We start from the raw sequence: 10,121 nt of genomic DNA on the forward strand, positions 1-10,121 counted from the left end.
TTTATATTTTTAACGTGAATTATTTATTTACTTTTATCTGTAAAATAAATAAAATCAAACGACATTAGATTATGTATGATCTATATTTAATATTGATCTTATTCCGATTATTTTCTAACTTATAAGTGCACAAGAATTACTCTGGCTACCTCATTAGCTTCATTAGACAGAATAAGTTGTCAATACTCCATGGAACTTATTTGTGGTTCTACTTTGATGAATATGAATAGGTTTAGGCTATGACTCTCGAGTAGGTGAACACTGAGAATAATATTAGAATTGTATTTGATATGACAAAATAAATAAATAAAGATAATTTGAATATGTAGAAACCTATTTTTGTACGGGACCTTTTTATAGTAGTGTGTTATATATTATAGTATTATGATATTATATTATATATAGTATATAATATGGTATTATATTATTTATTATATAGTATTTATTATTATATATATATATATATAATATTATACAATATTTACACAATATATGTCATATATATTATATTATATGTATGTTTATATTATATAGTATTATATATATTATATTATATAATATATATTTATATTATATAGTATATTTGTATAGTATATAGTGTTATATTATATGTAACATATAGTTATATTATATTTATAGTGTTATCAATATTATTATTTTATTTTTATTTTTTAGGTCCAAAAGGAGTCCAAAGTCCATCCAATTAGGGTCCAAGATAATGTTGAGGTCCAACAAGGGCCCAATCGAGCATGCAAACCTTACCCAGGAAGCAAACCCAGTGGGAGCCCAGCAAGCAGGCCCATTCTTCCAAGTCCAGCACACTAGGGTTTTATACTTAACCCTCGGCGTCGCACACACCAAAGCCGTTAGACCTGGAAGGAGATCAACGGCCCAGATAGAAGGTAGCTAGGGTTCAAACTGTAACACCCCAATTATGGGGCAAATTAATTTTAAAAGAAAATTGTGAATGAGGATGATAGAGTAGGTAGAAGTGGACAAATTGTTGGGTGAGATGGATTAATTTAATGATAATGACATTGTCTGAAATTCATTGTTCCAGCTTTCACGTTCGTCCTTATCCACCAAAGCTGGAAATCAATTAAAGAAATTATTTACTTTGCCATTTCCTAACAATAATTTTCATACTTATAATAAAAAAATATGGAAGTCATTGTCCAGGGACCTAAAATATCCATAAAATAAAGAGCAGGTAACCTTATGATTCCACTTAATTGGCAGCATTACCGGCTTCTGATTCATCTTCGCCATTCACGTTTGCATCAAGAGTTAATGCTTTCGCTTTGTCTATTTCGATCTCTCTGTAAATCGTTTAGGAAAATCCCTACACTTAAAGCCTAAAATGTTAAAGTTCTTTAGTTCTGTAAACTGGTAAATGTTCGATTGTTTTGGGATGGCGACATACTTTCATGGAAGCTCAGGATTCCATGTTGCCGATGGGATGCAAACACTCTATCTCATGAACACCAACTATGTTCACTGCTCCGATATACACGAAACAACCACCACATCCACTAACATGTTCTTGAACCCCACAAGTTTACCTTAAGCGCCACCGCCTAACAACCATCGGCTTCCATCATATTGGTTGATTCCAATGATGCCCATCGTCCATGGCCTCTTTATGGTTTAGTCCCCGATTTCCACTCTAACTTATGGGGCACTTTAAGTACTCTTGATCATCAGAATTCTACGGAAAGTATCCATTCTCCTCAGGTTGTGTTGGCAGCAACGGATAACACGGGTGGGCTCAACGATGTACAGACGAGGTTTCATCGGCTGGTGATGTCGCCTAGGCAAGGTTTGTCCCAGAGTCTGTCAGGCAATACCGTTGAAACTGACATACATGGGTAACGACAACAACCACAAGTTCCAACGATGTCATTGGCGGATGACGTAAGAAAATTTAGAAACTCGCTGTCGTCAGTTTTGTCATTTCGGATGGGATTTCCGGTGCTCAGAGCGTGGTCTTGGGATCAAAGTACTTAAGAGCTGCGCAGGAGCTTCGATGAAGTGGTTTCATACTTACTTTTGAAATTCACGTGGGTGGTAGATTATGAAAACGAAGATGGGCAAACCATAACTTCAGCCATCTATTTTTGGTAAAGTTCTAAATTTGTTCTCTAGTTATGATTTAGTCTTGATAAAGCTATGATAATTTAAGTTAATTCAATTTAGTCCCTAATTTTAGTAATTAGATATTATATTGGCTCCACAAGTTTTTAGATTTACCAATTGGGTCATATTTTTTTTATTATTATTTTGATTCTAATAAATTATTTTTATGGTGAGGAAATTATTTGAAATCGAGTTCATATATTTGATGGTCCGGGTAAGTGAGAGAAAAATTGAAAGCTAGAAATCAAATATAATGAGTTCAATTTCGAGAGAAAAATGAGGTTCTGGCAGCGTATTTGAATATACCTGAAAAAAACATATTTTGGATTCCCTTCAACATATTGGGTCCGAATCCGAAATTCGTTTTGCCAAATTCGCACCCGGTAAGCCGTTTTTCCATATTTTACATTCAGATTCAAGTTAGCTTCTCAGTTAAGTTCAGATTTTGACGTACATTTAGTTGCTTTGTATCCGAGGGATTATTGGAAGTTGATTTCGAGATCGAGGGCGTTCGAATAGATTTAAATGATTGATCAGTATGGCATGAAAATTGAGGTAATACTTTACTACCTCTTTATGCTTTATAGAACAAGTCGGTATTGGTAAATGCGTGAATGGAAATGTTTGGTCCCATATGTGTAATTAATGAAGATCTATACTAGATACGAATACGGTAGAAAGTAGATAACTGAATATGGCTCAGATGACTATTATAAGAAATTAGAGGACAGTTGGAACTAAATTACAAGTTCTGGAATTAAGTGATAAAAGAATCAACCATGGATTGTATGTTATAATTTATCTCATTAAAGGTAGATGATAAATTATGAGAATATTTCTATTAGGTAAAATTACTAAATTACCCTTATGTTGGAAAATGACAAGAATTGTCTCTGGAAGTGAATTAATAAATCTGAAATGAATTATTGATATGCTAAAACTATTGATGCGCATAAGAAATGTTAGTTTTACTTGGAAATTATGGATAACTTGTTTTTAACCCCAAGAAGGTTTATGCTAGATACTAGAAGTCTTTTAAGGAATCATTTCAAGATCAAAGAATGTTCGAGGAAGCAATTAATCATAGGATCTCTATATTATATATTTTCGCTAAGAGCTAATATCGAAATTATCTGGTTAAGAAATTACGAAAATGCCCTTGAGAGATAAAATAGTCTGAATTGACCCTGAATGAGAAAGTACTTTGAGGATTTGTACTTAACTCGATTAAGTACGAATTTAATTGTTAAGATCCTGTCTTTGTACAGAAAAATTCATGATATTACGTTTGTAAAATCTGAGAAGATACTTGACCCGAAAATATTCGAATAATGAGTAAATACTTGAAGAGTAATTTATCGGGGGTATTCTGCTGTCAGAATTATTCGAAAGAACTAAAGTAAATGATAAGATTGAATTAAATAATAAGACCGGATGGAAGGAAAAGATTGAAATACCGTAGATCTGTAAAATGACCAAAATACCCCTATAATGAAAATGACCCAAGAATATCACCAAGCTCAGGAATGATTGGATATCCTCGAGCTCTGAAATGAATGGAATAAAACTGAATACCAAAATTACCAAAATAACCTTATGGTCTAAACTAAGTAAATGTCTTGGATTAATTAAGGAATCCAAGTAAGCATAGGTATTGGACTACCTTTAAAGGTAATGGAAAATAATTTTAGTGAGTAGATCAACCCTAAAGCTATGTCAATACCTGAATGACATAGATATTACTGGAACATGTATTCGTCTTCTCAAGTTTGGCTCGATGATAAATTTTGGAAGTATTCAGCTCAGCTCTAGATCGTATTCAGTACTAAGAATTGGACGTTTGTTCGACAAATCAACCACAAATACCTAATTGAATGGAATGGAAGTATAACATGTATCTGAAATTCATGAAAGTTTGAATTACTCTGGAAAATCCTGAAGTAACTGGAATGGAGATGACTGCTAAATAAAATAGGTAACCTCAATGACTGAGGATTTAGTAAGTGATTTGGATAAGTCTGGAAACTCTGATGAGTTTACGTAGTGTACAATTACAATGGGTTATGAACAAATTAATCAAGTACGTCAGCATTTCATGATATTGTAGAAGTGTGGAAATGAAATAAAGACATTGGAAGATTTATTCAACGATGATTCCGAAAATGGTCTATGAACAAGAATTGTGGTATTAAAGAGTAAATACCCTAGAAGAACAATGAATTGACCAATCGACAGCATTAGTTTTGGGAACTATTCATCTAAGAGTTGTCTGATAATCCGATCAATCGACATAGAATATATATGTCCTGAACCTTCATTTCTTCCTTATCAGCTCAAGTCACATTCTGAATAACTGATGATTCTGTCAGTCATTGAACTCTTTCAATAGTGATTCTGAATTCCGATATTCTATCAGTATACTGAAGATCCGTATTCCTCTACTTGTTAAGATTATCCAATATCTTTGCTATCTGTAAATTCTGGTGTGTTCCCTACTCACATGAATATTTTATCTGATTTTCGATTTGAATTCTGATATGATACTTGACATGGATCCTGATCTGATATCTGACATAGATTCTGATATGATACTTGACTTGGATTCTAATCTGATACTTGACCTGGAGTTTGATATGATACTTGACCTGATTTATGTTTTGATTTTTGATATATCCGTTTACGGACGGACATATTTACTTGGGGGTAATGTTGAAGGAAGTATACCTGGAGGCTCCTCGGCTGTGTGCTTAGGGCCTTATTTACCGGTTCCTCGGCTGTGTGCTCAGGGCCTACTGGACTTGATGGTGGGTGTATGGTTATGGGGAACCTACACAATTTGGACTTGTTGGATGAGGGTATATATATATATATTTATATGTTTTAAAATATCAATATCTTTTTACTGGTTTTATGGGAACACACTAGATAACCTATTCTGATCTCCTGAACTCAGTCATCCGAAATATTTCTCTGAACTGAAAGCTCATTGTCCGTTACCACCTGAAATATCAGTAGGATCTCTGCTCAGCATAAAAATCTGTAAATGTTCGGAGACAATAAGGAAATATATATTTATCTGTATCTGCACGTTCATCAGCATCATCTGGTAGTTCTGTATTACTGAGCTTTTCAAAGCTCACTCTATTACTCAACATTACAGGTTAAAAGAATTGTACCAGTATAGCTATCAACATCAGTAAGGAAGTTCTTCCGGCGTTGCTTACAGAGTATGGTACATGTGATTAGGAGGTATGTAATTGTATTTTGTTTTATATATGAGTTTGAAAAACCTGTTTTATTTCTGAACAATAATAAATCATTTTATAATTTGACATGTTTTAATAAAAGTTTTAAAATTTCCGCTATTTTTACGGTGGGTCGCTCTGGTGGCCCAAATGTGACTCTCCAGATCGGATCGAGTTACCCTTATCGGTCTGTGGGGGTTACATTTAGTGGTATCAGAGCTATGGTTTGAGTCAAAATTTTCAAGTTAGACCGACCGGTCGAATGTCAAAATATGTCTGATCAGTACATGCCCCTAGACTGCAATCATACCTCTCTGAGCTGGAACTCTAAGGTTGAGTCTCTATCTGTAACGGACACACCTAAGTTTTTATCTATTAAGGCTCTAATTTTGCATAAAGGAATACCAGTAACGTTTATCTGAATTCTGTAAAGTACCTCACGAGCCATTTGAGATTTACTCATCTTAGAAATTTCGGTCCAACTCCAGAAATTAAATTGGGATATGTTATTGCTCTATGAGTCTATTCTCGTAACCAATGTTGAATTGATTCCACAAGGATAAATATGGTCTGATTATTTTATTGGAATGAGGAAAAATTCTGATAATAATGTATGCTCAACTGGTTAATGATTAGTGGAGGATCCACATTTTTATAAAAGCTACTTAAAGATATGAAAGAATTGATGGAAGTTTTATTTCTTCAATTATGTGACATGAATGAATTTTGAGGACGAAATTATTTTAAGGAGGAGAGAATTGTAACACCCAAATTATGGGGCAAATTAATTTTAAAAGAAAATTGTGAATAAGGATGATAGAGTAGGTAGAAGTGGACAAATTGTTGGGTGAGATGGATTAATTTAATGACAATGGCATTGTCTGGAATTCATTGTTCCAGCTTTCACGTTCGTCCTTATCCACCAAAGCTGGAAATCAATTAAAGAATTTATTTGCTTTGTCATTTCCTAACAATAATTTTCATACTTATAATAAAAAAATATGGAAGTCATTGTCTAGGGACCTAAAATATCCATAAAATAAAGAGCAGGTAACCTTATGATTCCATTTAATTGGCAGCATTACCGGCTTCTGATTCATCTTCGCCATTCACGTTTGCATCAAGAGTTAATGCTTTGGCTTTGTGTATTTCGATCTCTCTGTAAATCGTTTAGGAAAATCCCTACACTTAAAGCCTAAAATGTTAAAGTTCTTTAGTTCTATAAACTGGTAAATGTTCGATTGTTTTGGGATGGCGACATACTTTCATGGAAGCTCAGGATTCCATGTTGCCGATGGGATGCAAACACTCTATCTCATGAACACCAACTATGTTCACTGCTCCGATATACACGAAACAACCACCACATCCACTAACATGTTCTTGAACCCCACAAGTTTACCTTAAGCGCCACCGCCTAACAACCATCGACTTCCATCATATTGGTTGATTCCAATGATGCCCACCGTCCATGGCCTCTTTATGGTTTAGTCCCCGGTTTCCACTCTAACTTATGGGGCACTTTAAGTACTCTTGATCATCAGAATTCTACGGAAAGTATCCATTCTCCTCAGGTTGTGTTGGCAGCAACGGATAACAAGGGTGGGCTCAACGATGTACAGACGAGGTTTCATCGGCTGGTGATGTCGTCTAGGCAAGGTTTGTCCCAGAATCTGTCAGGCAATACCGTTGAAACTGGCATACAAGGGTAATGACAACAACCACAAGTTCCAACGATGTCATTGGCGGATGACGTAAGAAAATTTAGAAACTCGCTGTCGTCAGTTTTGTCATTTCGGATGGGATTTCCGGTGCTCAGAGCGTGGTCTTGGGATCAAAGTACTTAAGAGCTGCGCAGGAGCTTCGATGAAGTGGTTTCATACTTACTTTTGAAATTCATGTGGGTGGTAGATTATGAAAAAGAAGATGGGCAAACCATAACTTCAGCCATCTATTTTTGGTAAAGTTCTAAATTTGTTCTCTAGTTATGATTTAGTCTTGATAAAGCCATGATAATTTAAGTTAATTCAATTTAGTCCCTAATTTTAGTAATTAGATATTATATTGGCTCCACAAGTTTTTAGATTTACTAATTGGGTAATATTTTTTTTATTATTTTGATTCTAATAAATTATTTTTATGGTGAGGAAATTATTTGGAATCGAGTTCATATATTTGATGGTCCGGGTAAGTGAGAGAAAAATTGAAAGCTAGAAATCAAATATAATGAGTTCAATTTCGAGAGAAAAATGAGGTTCTGGTAGCGTATTTGAATATACCTGAAAAAAAACATATTTTGGATTCCCTTCAACATATTGGGTCCGAATCCGAAATTCGTTTTGCCAAATTCGCACCCGGTAAGCCGTTTTTCCATATTTTACATTCGGATTCAAGTTAGCTTCTCAGTTAAGTTCAGATTTTGACGTACATTTAGTTGCTTTGTATCCGAGGGATTATTGGAAGTTGATTTCGAGATCGAGGGCGTTCGAATAGATTTAAATGATAGATCAATATGGCACGAAAATTGAGGTAATACTTTAATACCTCTTTATGCTTTAGAGAACAAGTTGGTATTGGTAAATGCGTGAATGGAAATATTTGGTCCCATACGTGTAATTAATGAAGATCTACACTAGATACGAATACGGTAGAAAGTAGGTAACTGAATATGGCTCAGATGACTATTATAAGAAATTAGAGGACTGTTGGAATTAAATTACAAGTTCTGGAATTAAGTGATAAAAGAATCAACCATGGATTGTATATTATAATTTATCTCATTAAAGGTACTTAGATGATAAATTATGAGAATATTTCGATTAGGTAAAATTACTAAATTACCCTTATGTTGGAAAATGACAAGAATTGTCTCTGGAAGTGGATTAATAAATCTGAAAAGAATTATTGATCTGCTAAAACTATTGATGTGCATAAGAAATGTTAGTTTTACTTGGAAATTATGGATAACCGGTTTTTAACCCCAAGAAGGTTTATGCTAGATACTAGAAGTCTTTTAAGGAATCATTTCAAGATCAAAGAATGTTCGAGGAAGCAATTAATCATAGGATCTCTATATTATATATTTTCGTTAAGAGCTAATATCGAAATTATCTGGTTAAGAAATTACGAAAATGCCCTTGAGAGATAAAATAGTCTGAATTGACCCTGAATGAGAAAGTACTTTGAGGATTTGTACTTAACTCGATTAAGTACGAATTTAATTGTTCAGATCCTGTCTTTGTACAGAAAAATTCATGATATTACGTTTGTAAAATCTGAGAAGACACTTGACCCGAAAATATTCGAATAATGAGTAAATACTTGAAGTGTAATTTATCGGGGGTATTCTGCTGTCAGAATTGTTCGAAAGAACTAAAGTAAATGATAAGATTGAATTAAATAATAAGACCGGATGGAAGGAAAAGATTGAAATACCGTAGATCTGTAAAATGACCAAAATACCCCTATAATGAAAATGACCCAAGAATATCACCAAGCTCAGGAATGATTGGATATCCTCGAGCTCTGAAATGAATGGAATAAAACTGAATACCAAAATTACCAAAATAACCTTATGGTCTAAACTAAGTAAATGTCTTGGATTAATTAAGGAATCCAAGTAAGCATAGGTATTGGACTACCTTTAAAGGTAATGGAAAATAATTTTAGTGTGTAGATTAACCCTAAAGTTATGTCAATACCTGAATGGCATAGATATTACTGGAACATGTATTCGTCTTCTCAAGTTTGGCTCGATGATAAATTTTGGAAGTATTCAGCTCAGCTCTAGATCGTATTCAGTACTAAGAATTGGACGTTTGTTCGACAAATCAACCATAAATACCAAATTGAATGGAATGGAAGTATAACATGTATCTGAAATTCATGAAAGTTTGAATTACTCTGGAAAATCCTGAAGTAACTGGAATGGAGATGACTGCTAAATAAAATAGGTAACCTCAATGACTGAGGATTTAGTAAGTGATTTGGATAAGTCTGGAAACTCTGATGAGTTTACGTAGTGTACAATTACAATGGGTTATGAACAAATTAATCAAGTACGTCAGCATTTCATGATATTGTGGAAATGAAATAAAGACATTGGAAGATTTATTCAACGATGATTCCGAAAATGGTCTATGAACAAGAATTGTGGTATTAAAGAGTAAATACCTTAGAAGAACAATGAATTGACCAATCGACAGGCATTAGTTTTGGGAACTATTCATCTAAGAGTTATCTGATAATCCGATCAATCGACATAGAATATATATGTCCTGAACCTTTATTTCTTCCTTATCAGCTCAAGTCACATTCTGAATAACTGATGATTCTGTCAGTCATTGAACTCTTTCAATAGTGATTCTGAATTCCGATATTCTATCGGTATACTGAAGATCCATATTCCTCTACTTGTTAAGATTATCCAATATCTTTGAATACTAATCTGATACTTGACCTGGAGTTTGATATGATACTTGACCTGATTTATGTTTTGATTTTTGATATATCCGTTTACGGACGGACATATTTACTTGGGGGTAATGTTGAAGGAAGTATACCTGGAGGCTCCTCGGCTGTGTGCTCAGGGCCTTATTTACTGGTTCCTCGGCTGTGTGCTCAGGGCCTACTGGACTTGATGGTGGGTGTATGGTTATGGGGAACCTACATAATTTGGACTTGTTGGATGAGGGTATATATATATATTTATATGTTTTAAAAGATCATTATCTTTTTACT

This window comes from Hibiscus syriacus, unplaced genomic scaffold (genome assembly GCF_006381635.1).
Source record: "Hibiscus syriacus cultivar Baekdansim isolate YM2019G1 unplaced genomic scaffold, ASM638163v2 tig00112609_pilon, whole genome shotgun sequence".
NCBI classification, from domain to species: Eukaryota; Viridiplantae; Streptophyta; class Magnoliopsida; order Malvales; family Malvaceae; genus Hibiscus; species Hibiscus syriacus.